Below are 7,095 nucleotides of genomic sequence, written 5' to 3'. Positions count from 1 at the left end.
TTCAGGAGCACCTAACGGTAAGTAGCTTAATTTGTGGATAAATTACAGGCAAAGTGGTTGAGAAAGTCATAGTTCCCAAGTAAACCCCAGTTTACAGTGTTCACCATCTGTGAACATCTTTCATCTTCAGTAAAATTAAAAGTAGGGTTATTGTTTGGACTGGAAATATGTATTTTTGTGATTTGTTTGTTTGTTTAGGTGACAAGGACATCTAAAGCACAAAGGTAAGCCTGTCTTTTACACAGATGCTTTTCTATGTGTTTGTAGCTTCAATTTAAAGGATAGCAAAGTTGATTTCAATTTCTGTGCTGTAATTATGTTGATTATATTGGAAAAACATGAACCAATACATTTAACTTTACGAACTGGTTACAGAAAGTTATCCATGTATATGAAATTTGCTGAGCATTTCATAAGTTCATAAATAATATTTACCTTCTGACTAATGATAGTATATACATTTATGCACATATCCCATATAATACATTGATTATTGGTTTGTTGAGAAAAATATGATCATAAAATATATGTCATTACAGCCCAGATACAGAGCAATAAAAAATTTAAAATATCTGACACCACAAGTCTGTATTAGCAATAACATTGTTATAAAATACTTGTAGCATTCTTGATTTATTTTTAAAAACCCAGAGATTCATTCAGTATCTTTCTGGCATTTGAACCGATGTCTCTTCATCTTCCACACAGTTGCTGACTGAGAAGGAAAATGGTTAGATTTGTCAAGCAGCTTTATAGTTTCACATTAAATTTCAAAGTTATTGAGACCCAAGGAGAGAAATAATAACAGTGGCATTCCTAATCAGCAAGAAAAGTATAAATTAAACACTAAGTGAAGGAGCCACTGGCCAATTGTTTACAGGAAAAAAAATATACCATGTGCCAAATTAAATTCCTGGTGGATTACAGATTTTAATGTAAAAATCAAACCATAAAATTACTAAAAGAAAATATAGAAAAATACTGATATAGTCTTGGAAATGGGAATTATAGCACATGAAATGTAAAGCAAAGATTGATTTTTAAAATACATAAAAAACTAAAACGTGTTTTGGAGATCACCAAAAAATTAAAGGGCAAATACCAAACTGGAAGGGAAAAAAAACACCAAAAAAGTAAAAGGCAGACACCAAAACTGGAAGAGAGAAAAAGGGACAAAGGGTTAAGAAGTCTTACAAATCAGTAAGAAAAAGATAAATAGCCAAATAGAAAAATGGGCAAAGGACTTCTGCAGGTAAGTCAGAAAAGAAGGAATAGAAAGGGTCAATAAAGATGAATTTTTAAAATTTTTGTCAGTAATAAAAAATACAAATTAAAACAATATTAAAATGCCTTCTTTGCCTATAGAATTGATAAAGATTACTTTAAAAGACTATCCAGTGTTAGAGAAGGTACTACAGCTGTTCTCAATAGCTCTTTGGCAAAGTGTCTGAAAAGCACATACCTTTTAACTAGAAATTCCACATCCATATAATAAGAAAATATATGCTAAGGAAATTATTAATGATGTATGTCACAAGATATTTGTTGCAGTTTCCTTCCTTGCTCCCTCCTTCTGCCCCCTCCCCTTCTCTCTCTCTTTCTTTCTATCTCCTTTTTCTTTTTTGTTTCATGTTTGGTATTGGTAAAAATTTGAAAAAATTAAAATGTCCAACAAAAAGGGGCTGGTTAAGTAAAATATGGTAAGTTTATTCAATAAAACATCTGTTATTCAACCAATAAAAATGACAACACAGTAAAATATTAGAAAAATATTCACAATATATTAGGTTTAAAAAAATGGGGTACAGAGCAAAATGTACTGGGAAAGCGTCTCCTGTCTCTCTCTCTCCCCCCACCTCTCCCTGTCTCTCTCTCCCTGTCTCTCTCAATCCCTCTCTCTCTCCCTCTCTCTCCCTCTATCCCTCTCTCCCTCTATTCCTCTCTCTCCCTCTCTCCCCATCTCTCTCCCTGTCTCTCTCTCCCCTTCTCTCTTCCTGTCTCTCTCCCTCTCTCCCTGTCTCTCTCCCTCTCTGTCTCTCTCTCCCTCTCTCTCTGTCCCTCTCTCCCTCTCTCCCTCTCTGTCTCTCCCTCTCCCTCCCTCTCTCTCCCTCTCTCTGTCTCTGTTTCTCTCTGTCTCTCCCTCTCTGTCTCTCCTTCTCTCTTTTTTCCTCTCTGTCTCTTCCTCTCTCTCTCTCTCTCTCTCCCCGTCTCTCTCTCTCCCTCTCCCTCTCTCTCTTTCTCCCTCTCTCTCCCTCTCTCTCCCTAGCTGCCACCATCACACCCACATACACAACTACTGGAAAGGTTTTGGAAAAATATAATAACCTGGGGGAAGAGGGATTACTGGATTGTTAAATGTTCTTCCTTTTGCCTGTCATTATTTTTAAATTTTGCTACAATGAACAAGAGTTATTTTTTGGTAGATAAAAATATTTTTAAATGAAATATGTAATGTTACTTAGTGGTTGCCTTTTCAAAACAGGTTAAGAATCATCAGTTAGCCATTTGGTTACAGTGTTTTAAATCTCAACATCTTAATAATCATGATGCAAAATTGAGAAAAAAATTTTTGAATCTTAAAATGCTATAGAATTGGTAGATCATTTTTCATTTCATAAGGTATCACTTATAATCACTAGTTTTTATTGTTCCTATGGCAGTGTTTTAGACACAAGAATGGCTGAGGTTAGGAATTTGTGCCCTGAACAACATATTGGAATACAAAATCTGAAGTAAATAATAATTTCCTCCTTTAAATATAATGAAGATGTGGGAAGAAATAGTAGGCAAGAAGGCTCAGTGTTACCATGGGGACAATTAAGTTCTCCATGGTACAAACCAACCCACTCCAGCTTCTGGGTCAGTGACTCACTAGCTCACAGGGAAGTCGCTAAATACTTAAGTGCATACCTACTACCTGCACAGAGTGATTTTCATTACCCAGAGAAGTGCTGTAAAAATACTATTCAAACAAATAAGGAAAACCAATCCAAGTTAGTATTTTAAAAATTCTACTTGGGGAGTATTTACTATGCATGAGAAGACAAATTTTTATCCCAGGTCACTCCAGAACTGTTACATAACAAATTAAAAATTGATATGGATACTAATTAAAGTCATTAAAGCAAAATAACAAAACACTTCTATTAATACTTCTACTGTTTTTTTTTAAGAAAACAGCATTTCTTAAAACAATCCCCAAGGTAGTCTTGTAATTTGTTAATTTTAAGGATCTGTGTTAAACTTTGGGTCCAATCAAGGGAGCCAACAATCTAGCTGAGGAGCCAAGATAGCCATTCATCAATTCATTTATTTGTTCAATAAAATAGATCGAGAACCTAGTATATGCAGAGCTTTAAGCATTAAAGAATACCTAAAACATGCCTCCTACCCTCAAAAGCTCACATTTAGAAGGAGAGATAGATTTATAAATAAATCACCACTATAGGTCAATCTCAGTGACTGCCGTACCCAGCGCTCCTTCCAGCAGAACTCTGACCATGCCACCTGGTGAATGAGCAGCACTGGGTAGCCATGTTCTGCATCGAGTGACCAACCCACATCCCCTTTTCACCTGCTTTCCCTGCCATAGCGAGGAAAAAAGCTTTGGCCCAAAAATTTCAGCCAGAGAAAGACAGGGTAGCAGTCAGATTGTCTCTTTAAGACTTCCAACAAGAGATACAGAGGGCTATTTAGTAAATTGGTAGTAGAAATGAAGCTGAAGCTGAAAGGATTCTTAGAGAATCTAATAGCCTATTGTTGACCTGAAGCCTTACCGATAACACCATCAATTAACATATATTTTGTATGTTATATGTACCATATACTGTATTCTTACAATAAAGTAAGCTAGAGAAAAGAAAATGTATTAAGAAATTCATAAGGAAGAGAAAATACATTTACAGTATTATACTATATTTATCAATACAGTAAGTTTATGTCATGTGTTTACAAAATGAATCGTCTGTCAGTACCTACATCAATATTGTCCTATATGATACAAAAGACTGTAGATGTTATATGTATTACTAACACTAGATATCAGAAATGAAAAGGTAATGTGAAAAATAAATCTGTATTTATTTACAGGTATAATAATACATGCATTGATAACGAAGAAGCAACAACATTGCTTTATGGTAGCCTAGTGTAATCGACACGATTGCTTCACAGCAGCCTAGCCTATACACCTATGAAGGAATTTTTATAAAATTTTTATGGCATATAGTATTACAGTCATATTCATAATACAGTATTGGAAACATTGGTACATTTTTTTAAAAAAACACTTACCTGTGATGATAGGCTGATACGCAGTTTCTCCAATTATGAGAGAGACATAGTGTATGGGAATATATTCTTTAAAAAAAGCAAAGAGGGGCTTCCCTGGTAATGCGGTGGTTAAGAATCTGCCTGTCAATGCAGGGAACATGGGCTTGATCCCTGCTCTGGGAAGATCCCACATGCCACGAAGCAACTAAGCCTGTGCGCCACAACTGCTGAGCCTGCACTCTAAAGCCCACGAGGCACAACTACTGAGCCCGTGTGCCACAACTACTGAAGCCCGCGTGCCTAGAGCCCGTGCTCCGCAACAAGAGAAGCCACCTCAATGAGAAGCCCACACACCACAACGAAGAGTGGCCCCCGCTCGCCACAACTAGAGAAAGCCCGCGCACAGCAACGAAGACCCAACGCAGCCAAAAATAAATAAATAAATTTTTTAAAAAAGCAAAGATATAAAAGAGTAAGAAAACTAACATATTATTAATTTTATAGTAAATATCACTCACCATAAGCCTATGTAAGGAAAGAGTAATATCTGCATATATTTTATGCATTCTTGACATACCTAACTTTTTCTTAATTTTTTGGCTATTTCAAAGCTACACAGTTCATCTGTGAGTTTTTCAAGTTGTCACAAATCTCCAAAAAATTTTCCAATATATTTGTTGACAAAAATTCCCATGTAAGTGGACCCACACAGTTCAAACCTGTGTTGTTCAAGGGTCAACTTAATGGATTTACCTTTCCACAATAAATAACCATAAAACTGGATAAAAATAAAACAGCAAGTAAACTATATGGTTAGATTTGAATTCAGTGCTGCCCAGTCCTTCCCACTCTGCTTCACGTGTATGTTCTCAACAACTTGCCCAGCAGGATTGATGAGTGAAGCTAAGGAAAGAGCAGCTTGAGCACCACAGCATGGCTGCGGGAAAACTCTCACCCGAGGTGCTTGTGGGGACAGAACGCCCAGCCCTCAGGATTCATCAGGATGTTTACGTTTACAAAGTAATAGAAACCAACTTGAACTATTTTAAGAAGAAAATGGGTAGTTACCAGAAGCTGGGGGTGTCTCACTGAGCCAAGGGCAGGAATGTAAGCAGCCAGGCATCCGAAGGACTGAAATTGGAACAGGAACTTCAGCAGAACTCAGAGAACTGACTGTTTCTCCCTTGACTGTTTTCTCAGCATCTGGCTTTCTCAGTTATTCCAGCCATATGGCAGCTAGCAGATGGCAGCCACAGCCCCCAAACTTACTTTTACAGTTCCAGCCACATGGAGAAACTCATTCTCTCTCTCCTCCCATCCCCACTTCCAAATTCTCTGGGAAAGAACACTGCTTAGCTTGAGTGAGCAGCTATCCCCAGTACAGTCTGTGCCACCAGGGCCTGGGTAATAATGTACACAATTCTGCCATAGGTGAGGGACCAGTTAAAGGTTCATTGTGAGCCACCAATACATTCCAAAATACATCCACTATGCAAGGACAGTGCTATAGATCCTGTGGATCCTGGCAGGAATGATCTTCCTCCCTTGGGGAAAGCAAATGAGCTGAGGGGCAGCCAGGGATGTGACTGTCTGCAGCTACACAGACATACCTTCTTTTTTTTTTTTTTTTTTTTCGGTACGCGGGCCTCTCACTGTTGTGGCCTTTCCCGTTGTGGAGTACAGGCGGACGCGCAGGCTCAGCGGCCATGACTCATGGGACCAGCCGCTCCGCGGCATGTGGGATCTTCCCAGACCGGGGCACGAACCCGTGTCCCCTGCATCGGCAGGCGGACTCTCAACCACTGAGCCACCAGGGAAGCCCCAGACATACCTTCTTGATGCATCTCTTGACCTTGAATGTCAGACTAAATGAGAGTTAAGAGGGATATTGGTAATTTTTTTTAATCTGTGACAACGTTCCCTAGAAAGCAGTTATCTTTCTCTACAAATGACAAGTCTCTACAAATGATCGAGTCTGTTCAAAAGAATTGATTTTACCACCCTAATATCTTGCCCAACTGATTTGGTGGTAACAACTTTAAACTGCTTACAAATGGGCTGATTGAAGTAATCTATTTACTAAAAAATATAGAAATATATTCTGGTATTTTTGTACTCCTTATGGAGAAGAAGTAATGGTTGGTTTCTTTATTGTTTTCCCCAGAAACAGCTGGCATCCTTACAATGCACATTAGTCAGAAATAGCATTGGAAGAAAGACAGAGAAGGACAGAAGAGACTCACACAGGGAAGAAGGTGGGGTAACATTTCTAGTATATATATTTTTAAAAGTCCTTTTTTTTAAATCAAAAAGTACTCTACTTAGAGGAGATACATAAATAATTCATTCTGAAAATTATACCAACAATAAATAGATTGTGTGGCCTAAACGGGTATGGCTGTAAGTGGTAAAACCTTAAAATTTTGAGCTGCTATAACCCAGAAGGATACTATACAGTATTACATGGAAGGAAGTTACATGGTGGCCATTTTCTGTCAAATGGGAAAAAAGAATTTCCAACTTAGACTCTAATTAGAAAGTTGCTCTTTTACATAAAAAGCGAAGAGTTTAAAAGATCTTCCACTCTTCACCCTATGAGAAAAACACTTTGGAGAAAGAGACAATGGCCATATTCCAAGAATTGGCAGAAGGCATTTTACAGAGAGAAATGAATCCTACTTAGCAGTACCCTTGATAAGGACTTGGTACATAAAGTTTAGGTTTCAGTTTAAATATCCCTTCTTTTAGGGAGCCTTTTCTCATCCCTTTAAACTAGGTCAAAATCTCCTGCTCTGAACTTCCACAGAGTTGCAGATTACATGG

Source organism: Stenella coeruleoalba (assembly GCF_951394435.1).
Source record: "Stenella coeruleoalba genome assembly, chromosome: 1".
Taxonomy (NCBI): Eukaryota; Metazoa; Chordata; class Mammalia; order Artiodactyla; family Delphinidae; genus Stenella; species Stenella coeruleoalba.
The sequence above is the reverse complement of the archived record's forward strand: the minus strand, read 5'-3'. Positions refer to the sequence as shown.